This window comes from Cryptomeria japonica, unplaced genomic scaffold (genome assembly GCF_030272615.1).
Source record: "Cryptomeria japonica unplaced genomic scaffold, Sugi_1.0 HiC_scaffold_109, whole genome shotgun sequence".
Classification (NCBI taxonomy): Eukaryota; Viridiplantae; Streptophyta; class Pinopsida; order Cupressales; family Cupressaceae; genus Cryptomeria; species Cryptomeria japonica.
Window position 1 is genome coordinate 335,001 of NW_026728931.1, and position 17,500 is coordinate 352,500.

General features: G+C 59.7%; 1 non-coding gene across 1 annotated transcript; it reads right to left on the minus strand.

Moving 5' to 3' along the window:
• Window positions 1-4,210: 4,210 nt before the first annotated feature.
• Window positions 4,211-4,329, minus strand: LOC131865376 (5S ribosomal RNA). The gene has a single exon (XR_009364104.1). It is a non-coding gene; the product is annotated as a 5S ribosomal RNA (ribosomal RNA).
• Window positions 4,330-17,500: the final 13,171 nt, after the last annotated feature.

Sequence of the window (17,500 nt, forward strand, 5' to 3'; positions counted from 1 at the left end):
CCTTGGTGTGCAGACCTTGGTTGGGTTGCGCGCCCTGGTGCGCACCAAGGAGCGCTCTGAAGTGTGCTCCAAGGTGCGGCGTGCACGAAGTCGGAGCCCGGTTTGCCCCGGGTGTGCACCTCGGGTGCGCACCTCGCGTGCACCTTCGCTGCGGTGGGCACCTTGGCTGGGTTGCGCGCCTTGGTGGGCACCATGCAGTGCACGAAGTCGGAGCCCGGATTGCCCCGGGCGCGCACCTCCGCCAGGGTGGGCACCTTGGTGCGCACAACTTGCCTGGGCTGCGCACCAGGAAGGGCTCAAGATGGCACCCGCGTTCCGTTTTTTTCACTATCTTTCAGAACGGAAATTTTAAAATCTCGTTTTTTTTTGCCTTTTCTGGAAATTAGTGAAGGCAGCGCATCAAAGGTGCGCAACGCTGGTGCGAACCTGGGAGCGCTCCGATGTGTGCTCCAAGGTGCGGCGTGCACGAAGTCGGACCCCGGTTTGCCCCGGGTGCGCACCTCGCGTGCACCTTGGTGCGCACACCTTGGCTGGGTTGCGCGCCCTGGTGGGCACCATGGTGCGCACCAAGGAGCGCTCCGAAGTGTGCTCCAAGGTGCGGCGTGCACGAAGTCGGAGCCCGGTTTGCCCCGGGTGCGCACCTCGCGTGCACCTTCGCCGCGGTGGGCACCATGGCGTGCACGAAGTCGGAGCCCGGTTTGCCCCGGGTGCGCACCTCGCGTGCACCTTCGCCGGGGTGGGCACCTTGGTGTGCAGACCTTGGCTGGGTTGCGCGCCCTGGTGGGCACCATGGTGCGCACCAAGGAGCGCTCCGAAGTGTGCTCCAAGGTGCGGCCTGCACGAAGTCGGAGCCCGGTTTGCCCCGGGTGTGCACCTCGGGTGGGCACCTTGGTGCGCATGCCTTGCCTGGGCTGCGCACCAGGGCGGGCTCAAGATGGCACCCGCGTTCCTTTTTTTTCACTATCTTTCAAAACGGAAATTTTAAAATCTCATTTTTTTTTGCCTTTTTCTGGAAATTAGTGAAGGCAGCGCATCAAAGGTGCGCACCTCGCTGCCCACCACGGTGCGCAACGCCGGTGGGCACCCGGGAGTGCTTCGAAGTGTGCTCCAAGGTGCTGCGTGCACGTTGTCGGAGCCCGGTTTGCCCCGGGTGCGCACCTCGCGTGCACCTTCGTCGGGGTGGGCACCTTGGCTGGGTTTGCCCCGGCTGCGCTCCGAAGCGGGGTTATTGGAGCGCCGCCTCTTTTTTTGTCGGAGCGTTTGGTGGGGTTTCTCGCATTGGCTCTTCCGAGGCCCGGTTGCCACCCTGGCGCGCACGAAGTCGGAAGTAGGGTTAATTGCCCGGGTGCGCACCTTTGCCAGGGTGGGCACCTTACCTGGGCTGCGCACCAGGGCGGGCTCAAGATGGCACGCGCGTTCCGTTTTTTTCACTATCTTTCAAAACGGAAATTTTAAAATCTCCTTTTTTTTTTGCCTTTTCTGGAAATTAGTGAAGGCAGCGCATCAAAGGTGCGCACCTCGCTGCCCACCTTGGTGTGCTCTGAGGTGCGCACCCGGGAGCGCTACGAAGTGTGCTCCAAGGTGCGGCGTGCACGTTGTCGGAGCCCGGTTTGCCCCGGGTGCGCACCTCGCCTGCACCTTGGCCGGGGTGGGCACCTTGGCTGGGTTTGCCCAGGGTGCGCTCCGAAGCGGGGTTACTGGAGCGCCCCCTCTTTTTTTGTCAGAGCGTTTGGTGGGGTTTCTCGCATTGGCTCTTCCCAGGCCCGGTTGTTGGGTGCGCTCCCACCCTGGCGCGCGCGAAGTTGGAAGTTGGGTTAATTGCCCGGGCGCGCACCTTCGCCAGGGTGGGCACCTTGGTGCGCACACCTTGGCTGGGCTGCGCACCAGGGCGGGCTCAAGATGGCACCAGCATTCCCTTTTTCTCACTATCTTTCAAAACGAAAATTTTAAAATCTCGTTTTTTTTTTGCCTTTTATGGAAATTAGTGAAGGCATCGCATCAAAGGTGCGCACCTCGCTGCCCACCTTGGTGTGCTCCGAGGTGCCCACCACGGTGCGCAACGCCGGTGCGAACCCGGGAGCGCCCCGATGTGTGCTCCAAGGTGCGGCGTGCACGAAGTCGGACCCCGGTTTGCCCCGGGTGCGCACCTCGCGTGCACCTTGGTGCGCACACCTTGGCTGGGTTGCGCGGCCTGGTGGGCACCATGGTGCGCACCAAGGAGCGCTCCGAAGTGTGCTCCAAGGTGCGGCGTGCACGAAGTCGGAGCCCGGTTTGCCCCGGGTACGCACCTCGCGTGCACCTTCGCCGGGGTGGGCACCTCGGCTGGGTTGCGCGCCCTGGTGCGCACCAAGGAGCGCTCCGAAGTGTGCTCCAAGGTGCGGCGTGCACGAAGTCGGAGCCCGGTTTGCCCCGGGTGCGCACCTTCGCCGCGGTGCGCACCATGGCGTGCACGAAGTCGGAGCCCGGTTTGCCCCGGGTGCGCACCTCGCGTGCACCTTCGGCGGGGTTGCGCGCCCTGGTGGGCACCATGGTGCGCACCAAGGAGCGCTCCGAAGTGTGCTCCAAGGTGCGGCGTGCACGAAGTCGGAGCCCGGTTTGCCCCGGGTGCGCACCTCGCGTGCACCTTCGGCGGGGTTGCGCGCCCTGGTGGGCACCATGGTGCGCACCAAGGAGCGCTCCGAAGTGTGCTCCAAGGTGCGGCGTGCACGAAGTCGGAGCCCGGTTTGCCCCGGGTGCGCACCTCGCGTGCACCTTCGCCGCGGTGGGCACCATGGCGTGCACGAAGTCGGAGCCCGGTTTGCCCCGGGTGCGCACCTCGCGTGCACCTTCGCCGGGGTGGGCACCTCGGCTGGGTTGCGCGCCCTGGTGCGCACCAAGGAGCGCTCCGAAGTGTGCTCCAAGGTGCGGCGTGCACGAAGTCGGAGCCCGGTTTGCCCCGGGTGCGCACCTCGCGTGCACCTTCGCCAGGGTGGGCACCTCGGTGCGCACACCTTCTCAATGTTTTCTTGCCTTTTCTGGAAATTGGTGAAGGCAGCGCATCAAAGGTGCGCACCTCGGTGTGCTCCGAGGTGCGAACCCGAGAGCGCTCCGAGGTGCCCACGAAGTCGAAAGTCGGGTTAATTGCATTGTTTTCCCCGGGTGCGCTCCGAGGTGCGCAACATCGGCGCGCACCAAGGAGGGCTCCGAAGTGTGCTCCAAGGTGCGCACGATGGCGTGCACCTCTGGTGCGCACGATTCGGAGCTCGGTTTGACCGGGGTGCGCACACCTTGGCTGGGTTGCGCACCTTTTGTGCGCTCCAAGGTGCGCACGAAGTCGGAGCTCGGTTTGCCCCGGGTGCGCACCTTCGCCAGGGTGCGCACCTTGATGCGCACGCCTTGGCTGGGCTGCGCACCTTGGTGGGCGCCATGGTGCGCACCTTTCGTGCGCTCCAAGGTGCGCACGAAGTCGGAGCTCGGTTTGCCCCGGGTGCGCACCTTGGTGGGCGCCATGGTGCACTCCGAGGTGCCCAAGATTGGTGCGCACCAAGGAGCGCTCCGAAGTGCGCTCCAAGGTGCGCGCGAAGTCGAAAGTTGGGTTAATTGTCCGGTTTGCCTCGGGTGCGCACCTTGCGTGCACCTTCGCCAGGGTGGGCGCCTTGGTGCGCACACCTTGGCTGGGCTGCGCACACCTTGGCACCCGCGTTTCCTTCATTTTAAATTTTTTTTTTTTACAATCTCTCAAGTGGGAAATTCTATAATCTCAACTTTTTTTGCCTTTTCAGGAAACTTTTGAATGGAGCGCATCATTGGTGCGCTCCGAAGTGTGCTCCAAAGCTCTCTCCAGCTGCGTGCACCTGCCCCGGCCGCGCACCCGGCCCCGCCCAGCTTCGCTCACCTGTCCCGGGCGTCTGGTGCGGAACCTTAGAGTAAGAAACATCACCGTGCACCTTGGCCAACGTGCGCGACTCGACCGAGCGCGCACTGGCCGAGGTGCACACCGATTTCACCTGGGTGCGCGCGCAGCACCTCGGGCGCACCGGGGTGCGCGCACAACGCCCGGGTTGCACCGTGGCCTGTGTGCTCGGGGCGCCTCGGGTGCGCGCTCGGTGTCGCCCCCCGCGCGCGCGGTAGTGCGGGCAGCGCACCCCGGCCCGGCCCGGCCCCGACGAGAACGCAAACGGGCAAAAGGTTTATTCAAATAGCATTGCGACGCCCGGCGAAAAACTAAAAAAGGGTGCAACACCGGGACTTCCCGGGAGGTCACCCATCCCAGTACTACTCCGGCCCAAGCGCGCTTAACTGCGGAGTTCTGATGGGATCCGGTGCACTAACGCTGGTATGATCGCACCCGTTATGAGCTTGTCGCAGTGTGTACTTAGCAAACCGCGACCCACGTGCGAATCCACCCCGGCCACCCACCCCCGTCGAGGTGCACACCCTCCCTCGCGAAGTGCGCCCCGTTCGCCAAGTGTGAGCCCTGCCCGGGTGCGCGCACCTTGCTAGGGCGTCGGGTGTGCACCCGGCCCGGCCTACGTGCGTGCACCTGGAGGGGGCGTCGTGTGCGTGCAGTGTCCCGTCTGCAACGCGGTGCCCACACACCACCTCGGGCGCAACGACCTGCGCTCACATGTGGGCCGAGTGCACCTTGGTGCATGTTCGGGGCGCCTCGGGTGCACGCTCGATCTTGCCCCGGTGCACCAAGGCGCTCGGTTTGCCCCGGGTGCGCACTTGGTGCAAGGTGGGCACCCAAAATAGGGATCAAGCACCAAAACACAAGTTTCGGGATGCAAAATGGGACCCAAGGACCACAAATGCGTTCCAAGACCCATGATGGGTCCACGAGAACAAAAATGTGTTCCGAGACTTAATAAACAAATATTGGGTTTTAGGAGAAGAAACATGCTCTGATGCCCAAAACGAGAATCGACCCCGAAAAGGCCACAGGCCAAAAGTGGGATGCGAGACAAAAAAAAATGGGACCCGAGGACCAAAATTGGGTTCCCAGGTCGAAGACAGGGCAACCGGACAAGAAACGACCTCTAAGGCTCGAAATGAGTCCCGACGACTAAAACTTGACAAGAAGCACCCATCAGGCACCCAACTCGACACCCATGGGATGCCGACCCACCCGGGCTTCCACCTAGCACACCTTGGCACCCACCCACCCTCGCACCCAACCTCGCACCCAACTTAGCACCTTTGAACCCACATTGGCACTCACCCTGACCCTGGCACCTTGGAACCCACATTGGCACTCACCTTGACCCTGGCACCCACCTTTGCACTCACCTTGGGACCCACCCTGGCTCCCACCTCGGCACCCACCCAGACACCCACCTTGGTTCCTTGGCACCCACCTTGGATCCTTGGCACCCACCCCGACACCCACCTTGGCACGCAACTTGGCTACTTGCCACCCACCTTGGCTCCTTGACGCCCACCCCGACAACCACCCCGTGACCTACCCTGGCTAGGGTTGGTGCACACCCACCCTGGTGCCCACCTTGGCACCCACCCTATGACCCACCTTGGCACGCACCTTAGTACCCACCCCGTTACCCACCCTAGGACCCACCCCGTGACCCACCTTGGCCAGGGTGGGTGCACCCACCCTGGTGCCCACCTTGGCACCCACCCATCCTAGCACCCAGCCTGTGACCGGGCTTGGAACCCAACCTTGCACCCGCACCCGTCTTGGCCAGTGTGGGTGCGCACCCATCCTGGCACCCACGTTGTGACACACCCTTTAACCCACGCACCCTAGCACCCACGTTGGCACCCACCTTGGAACCCAACCTAGCAACTTGGCACCCACCCCGTGACCCACCTTGGCATCCACCATAGCAGTCGCCGACTTGGCACCCACCTCGGCACCCACCTTGACACTTGTGGACCCACCTTGCCACTCACCCTAGCATCGACCCATCCTAGCACCCACCCTGGCACCTTTGCACCCTAGCACTCACCCATCCTAGCACCTAACCTGTGACCCACCTTGACACTCACCCTCGCACCCACCTTGGAACCCAACCTAGCACCCACCCACCCTGACACCAACCCTAGCACCTACCCACCCTTGCACCCACCCTGTGACCCATCTTGGCACCCACCCATCCTACCACTCAACCTATCACCCACCTTCTCACCCACCTTGGCATCCACCTTAGCACCCACCCACACTGGCACCTTGGCACCCACCTCGGGCAAGGTGGGTGCACACCCACCCTGGCACCCAATTTAGAACCCACCGAGCATGTTACCCACCTTGGCACCCACATTGCAGCCCACCCTAGTACCCACCCTATGACCCACATTGGCATCCACACCCTAGCACCCAGGCACCTCGACACCCGCCTTGACACCCACCCTAGCACTGAACCTGTGACCCACCTTGGAACTCACCCTAGAACCCACCCACCCTGTGAACCACCTTGGCATCCACCTTAGCACCCACCCACCTTGGCACCCACTCTAGCACTCACCCATCCTAACACCCAACTTGTTACCCACCTTGGCACCCGCCCTCGCGTCCACCTTGAAACCCACCCTAGCACCCACCCACGCAGGAGCCCACCTTGGCACCCAACCTAACACCCACGCATCCTGGCACCCAACTTGTGACCCACCTTGGAACCCACCCTAGTACCCACCTTTGAACCCACTATATCACCAACCCACCTTGGCACCCACCCTATGACCCTCTTTGGAATCCACCCTAGCACGCACCCACCCTGGCACCCACCATGGAGCGCACCCTAGCACCCACCCACCTCGGCACGCACCTCAACACCCACCTTGGTGTGCGCACTGCGCCAACCTCTCAAAGACCCTATGTGGTGCGCTCCAAAGTGTACACCTTTGGTGCGCTCCAAGGTGCGCACCTTTGGTGCACACCGAGGTGCACACCAAAGTGTGCACCGAGGTGAGCACCAAAGTGCACTCCAGGGTGCACACCAAGGCGTGCACCTTTGGTGCGGTCAATGCAAACGAATTCGGAAGTTGGGGTCGATGTCCTAATCGCTGCTGCAGACTACACGTATGAGAATCGGACAAATAGCTTTATATAGGGGAGGTGTTGCGTTTGATGGGTCGACTCCCCTGGTTGTGTGCACTGCACCAACTTCAAAGACCCTGTCTTGTTTAAGAAGTCAAAAGTTGGGGTGGATGTCCTAATCATTGCTGCAGTCTACGCATGTATGAGAATCAGACAAATAGCTTATATAGGGGAGGTGTTGCATTCGGTGGGTTGACTCCCCTGGTTGTGCGCACTGCGCCAACCTCAAAGACCCCGCATAGCAGAAGAAGTCGGAAGTCGGATTTTGGTGAGCACCAAGGCGTGCACCTTTGGTGCGGTCAACGCAGACGAATTCAGAAGTTGGGGTGGATGTCCTAATCGTTGTTGCAGGCTACACATGTATGAGAATCAGACAAATAGCTTATATAGGGGAGGTGTTGGGTTTGATGGGTCAACTCCCTTGGTTGTGCGCATTACGCCAACCTCAAAGACCTTGTTTTCGTTAAGAAGTCAAAAGTTGGGGTCAATGTCCTAATGGCTCCTGCAGGCTACACATGTATGAGAATCGGACAAATAGCTTATATAGGGGAGGTGTTGGGTTTGATGGGTCGACTCCCCTGGTTGTGCGCATTACGTCAACCTCAAAGACCTTGTTTTCGTTAAGAAGTCAAAAGTTGGGGTCGATGTCCTAATTGCTCCTGTAGACTACACATGTATGAGAATCAGACAAATAGCTTATATAGGGGAGGTGTTGGGTTTGATGGGTTGACTCCCCTAGTTGTTCGCATTACACCAACCTCAAAGACCTTGTTTTCGTTTAGAAGCCGAAAGTTGGGGTCGATGTCCTAATTGCTCCTGCAGGCTACGCATGTATGAGAATCAGACAAATAGCTTATATAGGGGAGGTGTTGGGTTTGATGGGTCGACTCCCCTGGTTGTGCGCATTGCGCCAACCTCAAAGACCCTGCATTGCGGATGAAGTCGAAAGTCAGAGTTTGGTGTGCTACAAGGTGTGGTCGAAGGTGCTCACCTAGGTGTGCACCTTTGGAGCACAGGAAAAGTGCCCTCCAAAAGTGCGCACCTTTGGAGTGCACAAAAGTGCCCTCCAAAAGTGCGCACCTTTGGAGCGTAGAAAAGTGCCCTCCAAAAAGTGCCCTCCAAAAGTGCGCACCTTTGGAGCGCAGAAAAGTGCCCTCCAAAAGTGCGCACCTTTGGAGCGCAGAAAAGTGCCCTCCAAAAAGTGCCCTCCAAAAGTGCGCACCTTTGGAGCGCAGAAAAGTGCCCTCCAAAAGTGCGCACCTTTGGAGCGCAGAAAAGTGCCCTCCAAAAAGTGCCCTCCAAAAGTGCGCACCTTTGGAGCGCAGAAAAGTGCCCTCCAAAAAGTGCCCTCCAAAAGTGCGCACCTTTGGAGCGCAGAAAAGTGCCCTCCAAAAAGTGCCCTCCAAAAGTGCGCACCTTTGGAGCGCAGAAAAGTGCCCTCCAAAAAGTGCCCTCCAAAAGTGCGCACCTTTGGAGCGCAGAAAAGTGCCCTCCAAAAAGTGCCCTCCAAAAGTGCGCACCTTTGGAGCGCAGAAAAGTGCCCTCCAAAAGTGCGCACCTTTGGAGCGCACAAAAGTGCCCTCCAAAAGTGCGCACTTTTGGTGCGCACCAAGGCGCTGGTTCGGTCGTTGCAGGCGAGTTCGGAAGTTGGGGTCGATGTCCTGAGCGGAGGTGCAAACTACACAGGTGTCGGAATCGGACAAATAGCTTATATAGGGGAGGTGTATGCTTCGATGGGTCGACTCCCCAGGTTGAGCGCACCGCGCCAACCTCAAAGACCCTACGGTATGGATGAAGTCGGAAGTTGGGTCCGATGACCAATTCGATTAGTAGGTATGCTCATGAGGTCGGAATTTGGGTCCGATGACCTGCCATGTGCAGGAAGGCGAATGTTGACACTGTGCGTTGCAAGGTGCACACCAAGGCGCTGGTGCGGTCTTTTTAGTCGAGTTCGGAAGTTGGGGTCGATGTCCTGATCGGAGGTGCAAGCTACACAGGTGTGGGAATCGGACAAATAGCTTATATAGGGGAGGTGTATGCTTCGTTGGGTCGACTCCCCGGGTTGAGCGCACCGCGCCAACCTCAAAGACCCTACGGTATGGATGAAGTCGGAAGTTGGGTCCGATGACCGATTCGATATGTAGGCATACTCGCGAGGTCGGAATTTGGGTCCGATGACCTGCCACGTGCAGGAAGGCGAATGTTGGCACTGTGCGTTGCAAGGTGCGCACCAAGGCGCTGGTTCGGTCGTTGGAGGCGAGTTCGGAAGTTGGGGTCGATGTCTTGATCGGAGGTGCAAACTACACAGGTGTGGGAATCGGACAAATAGCTTATATAGGGGAGGTGTATGCTTCGTTGGGTCGACTCCCCGGGTTGAGCGCACCGCGCCAACCTCAAAGACCCTACGGTATGGATGAAGTCGGAAGTTGGGTCCGATGACCGATTCGATATGTAGGCATACTCGCGAGGTCGGAATTTGGGTCCGATGACCTGCCATGTGCAGGAAGGCGAATGTTGGGACTGTGCGTCGCAAGGTGCGCACCAAGGCGCTGGTGCCGTCGTTGCAGTCGAGTTCGGAAGTTGGGGTCGATGTCCTGGTCAGAGGTGCAAACTACACAGGTGTGGGAATCGGACAAATAGCTTATATAGGGGAGGTGTATGCTTCGATGGGTCGACTCCCTGGGTTGAGCGCACCGCGCCAACCTCAAAGACCCTACAGTATGGATGAAGTCGGAAGTTGGGTCCGATGACCGATTCGATACGTAGGCATATTGGCGAGGTCTGAATTTGTGTCCGATGACCTGCCATGCGCAGGAAGGCGGAATTTGGGTCCGATGACCGAGTTGATGGCGTGCCATGCGCAGAAAGGCGGAATTTGGGTCCGATGACCGAGTTGATGTTGATGGCCCGCCATGCACAGGAAGGCGGAATTTGGGTCCGATGACCGATTTGAAGGCGTGCCATACGCAAAAAGGCGGAGTTTGGGTCCGATGACCGAGTTGATATTGATGGCCCGCCATGCGCAGGAAGGCGGAATTTGGGTCCGATGACCTGACATACGCATGGAGTCCGACTCGGGGGCCGATGTTCGATTCGATGACTTGCATTGTGGGTAAAGTCGGAAGTTGTGGTCTTTGACCCGATTCGATGACCAGACTTCGGCTGCTTGAGAATCGGACAAATAACTTATATAGGGGAGGTAGTGTTCTCGAGCATCCTCCCCCCGTGCCCGTTTATGTCGATTGATGCTGGTGCTCGACTGGTTGGAGCGCTCGGATGCAAAAATCTTGCACCAGGATTTATCGATTGTGATGGACACGGCAAGTCTCCTGATTGCTATGCAGGAGCTCATCGTGAATCTCTATGCGGCCTTGGTATGGACTCGACCTGCGGAATGGTTCGGCAATGGTAGTCGCTCCAACACGTCCTTGCAATGGCCACAGAGGTGATTCGACTAGAGCTCCAGTCTAGCTTTTGGGTTGCTTGGCGGACTGGTATAGCCGCGATCGAGTTCCGGCCATGAACGTTTTAGATAGCTCTTGGGCTTTCTGGGACGGAAGTCGGAAGTTTGGGCTGTTGTCCGATTTGATGACCATTCTTCGGATGTGTGAGAATCGGACAAATAACTTATATAGGGGACTGTGTTGTCTCACGCAGCCCCCTCCGTGCCCCTCTATCTCGACCGATGTTGGTGCTTGAAAGGGTTGGGATCGCTCGGATTTATAAACGTGCACCACCATTTGTCGAGTGTGAGGGACGCGGCAGGTCTCCTAAATGCTATGCGGGCGCTCTCTGAGAATCTCTATCCGGCCTCGACACAGACTAGTCTTGCTGAATGGTTTGGCACTGGTAGTCGATCCAACACGTCGTTGTTGTGGCCGCCTAGGCGATTCGATTCGAGCCCCCGTCTAGCTTTTGGGTTGCTTGGCGGATTTTGCCCTATCCGCAAGTGAGCTCGGTCCCTAAACGTTCGAGAAACCCGATTGCTATGCGCCGACTCTCTTTCTTGCGAGCCTCCATCTAGCTTTTGGGTCTCTACGGAACGGAAGTCGGAATCTGGGACCGTTGTTTGATTCGACGAGGCAGACTACGGTTGTGCGAGAATCGGACAAATAACTTATATAGGGGAGGTGTTGACTGGAGCATTCTCCCCCGTGCCCCTCTAACTCGACCAATGCTGGCGCTCGAACGGTGGTAGCGCTCGGATTTTCATTGAGCGCCAGCATTGGTCGATTTAGAGGGGCATGCGAGATTCCCGAATGCTATGCGAGGGCTCTAACGGAAATGTCTATTGGTTTCGGTATGGATGCAATTGCGAGTGGTTCGGCAAAGGTAGTCGTTCCGATGCGTCCATGTCGTGGCCAAATCGATAATTCGATTTGAGCCCTCGTATAGCATTTGGGTCTCTCGATGTGATTCCGCATTCCAGTCCCTTTGGGCACTGCTTGAGCCGCATCCCAGGGGGTTCCCTTCCCAATAATCTGCCTCGCAACCCGATTGCTATGCGGTGAGGCTCCTCGGCCGCCTCGGAACTATCTGTGTATCAGACGCATCGCGGGATAAGGGGTTGGCAACGGTAGTCGCCCCAAGCGCGTCCGATGCTTGGACCATTCCGAGGCGGCCCTGAAGCCTCTTCCGTCTAGCCGTTGGGTCCTTCTCGCCGCATCCCTCGCCTCGCACCCCGATTGCTATGCGGTGAGGCTCCTCGGCCGCCTCGGAACTATCTGTGTATCGGACGCGTCGCGGGATAAGGGGTTGTCACTGGTAGTCGCCCCAAGCGCGTCCGATGCTTGGACCATTCCGAGGCGGCCCTGAAGCCTCTTCCGTCTAGCCGTTGGGTCCTTCTCGCCGCATCCCTCGCCTCGCACCCCGATTGCTATGCGGTGAGGCTCCTCGGCCGCCTCGGAACTATCTGTGTATCGGACGCGTCGCGGGATAAGGGGTTGTCATTGGTAGTCGCCCCAAGCGCGTCCGATGCTTGGACCATTCCGAGGCGGCCCTGAAGCCTCTTCCGTCTAGCCGTTGGGTCCTTCTCGCCGCATCCCTCGCCTCGCACCCCGATTGCTATGCGGTGAGGCTCCTCGGCCGCCTCGGAACTATCTGTGTATCGGACGCGTCGCGGGATAAGGGGTTGTCACTGGTAGTCGCCCCAAGCGCGTCCGATGCTTGGACCATTCCGAGGCGGCCCTGAAGCCTCTTCCGTCTAGCCGTTGGGTCCTTCTCGCCGCATCCCTCGCCTCGCACCCCGATTGCTATGCGGTGAGGCTCCTCGGCCGCCTCGGAACTATCTGTGTATCGGACGCGTCGCGGGATAAGGGGTTGTCACTGGTAGTCGCCCCAAGCGCGTTCGATGCTTGGACCATTCCGAGGCGGCCCTGAAGCCTCTTCCGTCTAGCCGTTGGGTCCTTCTCGCCGCATCCCTCGCCTCGCACCCCGATTGCTATGCGGTGAGGCTCCTCGGCCGCCTTGGAACTATCTGTGTATCGGACGCGTCGCGGGATAAGGGGTTGTCACTGGTAGTCGCCCCAAGCGCGTCCGATGCTTAGACCATTCCGAGGCGGACCCGAAGCCTCTTCCGTCTAGCCGTTGGGTCCTTCTCGCCGCATCCTTCGCCTCGCACCCCGATTGCTATGCGGTGAGGCTCCTCGGCCGCCTCGGAACTATCTGTGTATCGGACGCGTCGCGGGATAAGGGGTTGTCACTGGTAGTCGCCCCAAGCGCGTCCGATGCTTGGACCATTCCGAGGCGGACCCGAAGCCTCTTCCGTCTAGCCGTTGGGTCCTTCTCGCCGCATCCCTCGCCTCGCACCCCGATTGCTATGCGGTGAGGCTCCTCGGCCGCCTTGGAACTATCTGTGTATCGGACGCGTCGCGGGATAAGGGGTTGTCACTGGTAGTCGCCCCAAGCGCGTCCGATGCTTGGACCATTCCGAGGCGGACCCGAAGCCTCTTCCGTCTAGCCGTTGGGTCCTTCTCGCCGCATCCCTCGCCTCGCACCCCGATTGCTATGCGGTGAGGCTCCTCGGCCGCCTTGGAACTATCTGTGTATCGGACGCGTCGCGGGATAAGGGGTTGTCACTGGTAGTCGCCCCAAGCGCGTCCGATGCTTGGACCATTCCGAGGCGGACCCGAAGCCTCTTCCGTCTAGCCGTTGGGTCCTTCTCGCCGCATCCCTCGCCTCGCACCCCGATTGCTATGCGGTGAGGCTCCTCGGCCGCCTTGGAACTATCTGTGTATCGGACGCGTCGCGGGATAAGGGGTTGTCACTGGTAGTCGCCCCAAGCGCGTCCGATGCTTGGACCATTCCGAGGCGGCCCCGAAGCCTCTTCCGTGTAGCCGTTGGGTCCTTCTCGCCGCATCCCTCGCCTCGCACCCCGATTGCTATGCGGTGAGGCTCCTCGGCCGCCTTGGAACTATCTGTGTATCGGACGCGTCGCGGGATAAGGGGTTGTCACTGGTAGTCGCCCCAAGCGCGTCCGATGCTTGGACCATTCCGAGGCGGCCCCGAAGCCTCTTCCGTGTAGCCGTTGGGTCCTTCTCGCCGCATCCCTCGCCTCGCACCCCGATTGCTATGCGGTGAGGCTCCTCGGCCGCCTTGGAACTATCTGTGTATCGGACGCGTCGCGGGATAAGGGGTTGTCACTGGTAGTCGCCCCAAGCGCGTCCGATGCTTGGACCATTCCGAGGCGGACCTGAAGCCTCTTCCCTCTAGCCGTTGGGGCTTTCTCGCCGCATCCCTCGCCTCGCACCCTGATTGCTATGCTGTGAGGCTCCTCGGCCGCCTTGGAACTATCTGTGTATCGGACGCATCGCGGGATAAGGGGTTGGCAGTGGTAGTCGCCCCAAGCGCATCCGATGCTTGGACCATTCCGAGGCGGCCCTGCAGCCTCTTCCGTCTAGCCGTTGGGGCCATCTCGCCGCATCCCCCACCTCGCACCACGATTGCTATGCGGTGAGGCTCCTTGGCCGCCTCGGAACTATCTGTGTATCGGACGCATCGCGGGATAGGGGGTTGTCACTGGTAGTCGCCCCAAGCGCGTCCGATGCTTGGACTATTCCGAGGCGGCCCTGCAGCCTCTTCCGTCTAGCCGTTGGGGCCATCTCGCTGCATCCCCCACCTCCTCGGCCGCCTCGGAACTATCTGTGTATCGGACGCATCGCGGGATAAGGGGTTGGCAGTGGTAGTCGCCCCAAGCGCGTCCGATGCTTGGACTATTCCGAGGCAGCCCTGCAGCCTCTTCCGTCTAGCCTTTGGGGCCATCTCGCCGCATCCCTCGCCTCGCACCCCGATTGCTATGCGGTGAGGCTCCTCGGCCGCCTGGGAACTATCTTCGTATCGGACGCATCGCGGGATAAGGGGTTGTCACTGGTAGTCGCCCCAAGCGCGTCCGATGCTTGGACTATTCCGAGGCGGCCCTGTGGCCTCTTCCGTCTAGCCGTTGGGGCCATCTCGCCGCATCCCCCACCTCGCACCCCGATTGCTATGCGGTGAGGCTCTTCGGCCGCCTTGGAACTATCTTCGTATCGGACGCATTGCGGGATAAGGGGTTGTCACTGGTAGTGGCCCCAAGCGCGTCCGATGCTTGGACTATTCCGAGGCGGCCCTGCAGCCTCTTCCGTCTAGCCGTTGGGGCCATCTCGCCGCATCCCCCACCTCGCACCCCGATTGCTATGCGGTGAGGCTCCTCGGCCGCCTTGGAACTATCTTCGTATCGGACGCATCGCGGGATAAGGGGTTGTCACTGGTAGTCGCCCCAAGCGCGTCCGATGCTTGGACTATTCCGACGCGGCCCTGTGGCCTCTTCCGTCTAGCCGTTGGGGCCATCTCGCCGCATCCCCCACCTCGCACCCCGATTGCTATGCGGTGAGGCTCCTCGGCCGCCTTGGAACCATCTTCGTATCGGACGCATCGCGGGATAGGGGGCTGTCACTGGTAGTCGCCCCAAGCGTGTCCGATGCTTGGACCATTCCTAGGCGGCCCTGAAGCCTCTTCCGTCTAGCCGTTGGGGCCTTCCCGCCCCATCCCTCGCCTCGCACCCCCGATTGCTATGCGGTGAGGCTCCTCGGCCGCCTTGGAACCATCTGTGTATCGGACGCATCGCGGGATAAGGGGTTGGCACTGGCAGTCGCCCCAAGCGCGTCCGATGCTTGGACCATTCCGAGGTGGCCCTGAAGCCTCTTCCGTCTAGCCGTTGGGGCCTTCCCGCCCCATCCCTCGCCTCGCACCCCGATTGATATGCGGTGAGGCTCCTCGGCCGCCTTGGAACTATCTGTGTATCGGACGCATCGCGGGATAAGGGGTTGGCACTGGTAGTCGTCCCAATCGCATCCGATGCTTGGACCATTCCGAGGCGGCCCTGCAGCCTCTTCCGTTTAGCCGTCGGGGCCTTCCCGCCGCATCCCTCGCCTCGCATCCCGATTCCTATGCGGTGAGTCTTCTCGGCCGCCGCGGAACTATACCTGTTATTGCTACTGCATCCTTCGGCTGGTAACCTCCTCTGCCGCCTTGGAACGTTCTCTTTGTCGGACGCGTCGCGGGATAAGGGGTTGGCACTGGTAGTCGCCCCAAGCGCGCCCGATGCATAGACCGCTCCGAGTCGACCTTGCTTTCAGCCTCTCACATGCATAGACCTCTCTGAGTCGACCCTGCAGCCTCTCACGTTTAGCCTTTGGAATCTCGCCTCACAACATGATTGCTATCCTTGATGCATCCCTTGCCTCGAGCCCTGATTGCTTTCTTGGCTGCATCCCTCCTCTCCTCACAGCCCGGTTGTCATCACTGCTTCATCCGTCGCTTCATGCATTCTGGCTGCTGGGCCCTTCCCACCGCACACCTCGATTGCTATCTCTTCTGCATCACACACCCCGATTGCTATCTCTGCTACATCCCTCGGCTCTCACTTCTGCATCCTTCGCCTCACACCTCGATTGCTATCAATGCTGCATCCGTAACCTCACACCCCGATTGCTATGCGGGGAGGCTCCTTGGCCGCCTTGGAAATTTCTGTGTGTCGGACGCACCGCGGGATAAGGGGTTGGCACTGGTAGTCGCCCCAAGTGCGCCCGATTCTTAGACCGCTTCGAGGTGACCTCGTAGCCTCTTTCGTCCAGGCTTCCTGCCTTCAACGCCCTTTTTACACCTCGATTGCTATGCGCGGGCTCGTTGGCGTCTATCACCTCTCTGCGAAGAGTGGCACGATGATTGTTGGGGTAAATCGTAGCAGTCCGATCTCTGGCCTTGGGCCATTGTGAGGGCTGATCGATTTCCTGTGCGCATCTCGTGTTCGCCCAGTAACAGACTCGACGACTTGTAATCGGTCTTGTTCCCGATTGTTCCTGGAGGTAGTCTTCGGAACTCTTGGATTTGACCTGTCACTCGAACTGTCCTCTTCCGAGGATGCTTGTGTGTGTGTGCTTGTGCCATTTCCTTGGCGGTATTAACGAGATATTAAAGAGCGGAGTGAGCGCCTCGCCCAGCTATGTTTGGGGCTCTCACTCCCTTACCCGGTGTGCGACCGCTTTGCACGTAGGTTGCGGAGCATCGCGACTCTTTCGATGTTTGGCGGTTGTCTTCCGGTGATGCGTTGGTCCCGAAGTGCACGTTACTAGCATTTCTGCCATTGTTCTCGATCTTTGGCACGTTCCTTCGTTGCAATTGGATATATATCTCCGTTTATACGCGCAGGCTTCTCCCGCCTATTCAGCGCTGTCCCACTCTCAGCACTCTCGTGGTCTCCTTGGCTTCTCTCTCCCGTGAGCGAGCTCTCTTCTCGAGTCTTTTCCATGTCCCATGGAGGTTGCCTTGCGAAATTCGGGCACACAAACGTGACCGGATAAGAGCGGAATTGCCTATGAGGAGAAGCTCACCTTAGGGAGCAGCAATGCCGAGTGTTTCGACAGAGGGTAGAGGGGGCGTTGTTTGGGCGGTTGCACAAAAGAGTGCTACGTTTGCACTGAAGGTTGCTTCTTCGTCTCCGACGAACTCTTCGAGGCAAAAAAGCTTGTTTACGGGGTCGAGGTGGGACTGTTCGTGCGAGTTGCGCCACCAAAAGTGCGTAGGGGGCATATACCTGGGAAATGGATGTCTCTGAGTGGCCTTACTCGGTCGCGTGCACGGTGCATTCTCTAACGGCAGGACTGTCGCGAGCATGTGCGGTTCGGATGTTTTCGGGTAAAGGGTTCCGTACGGGATGTTCTTCCCAGGCTCCTGTGAACCGAGACTCTGCATCGTCATGCTCCGGCTCCCGTGGGTGCTTCATGCCTCGTCGAGCTGTTTGTCGTGGACGATTAAGGCCGAGGCCTTCCTTCGAGAGGGGAATTGTTCAGGCTGGTCGAGGCGGGATTGTTCGTGCGGGGTGCACCACCAAAAGTGCGTAGGGGGCATATGCCTGGGAAATGGATGTCTCTGAGTGGCCTTACTCGGTCGCGTGCACGGTGCACAGTCTCACGGCATGACTGTCGCGAGCAT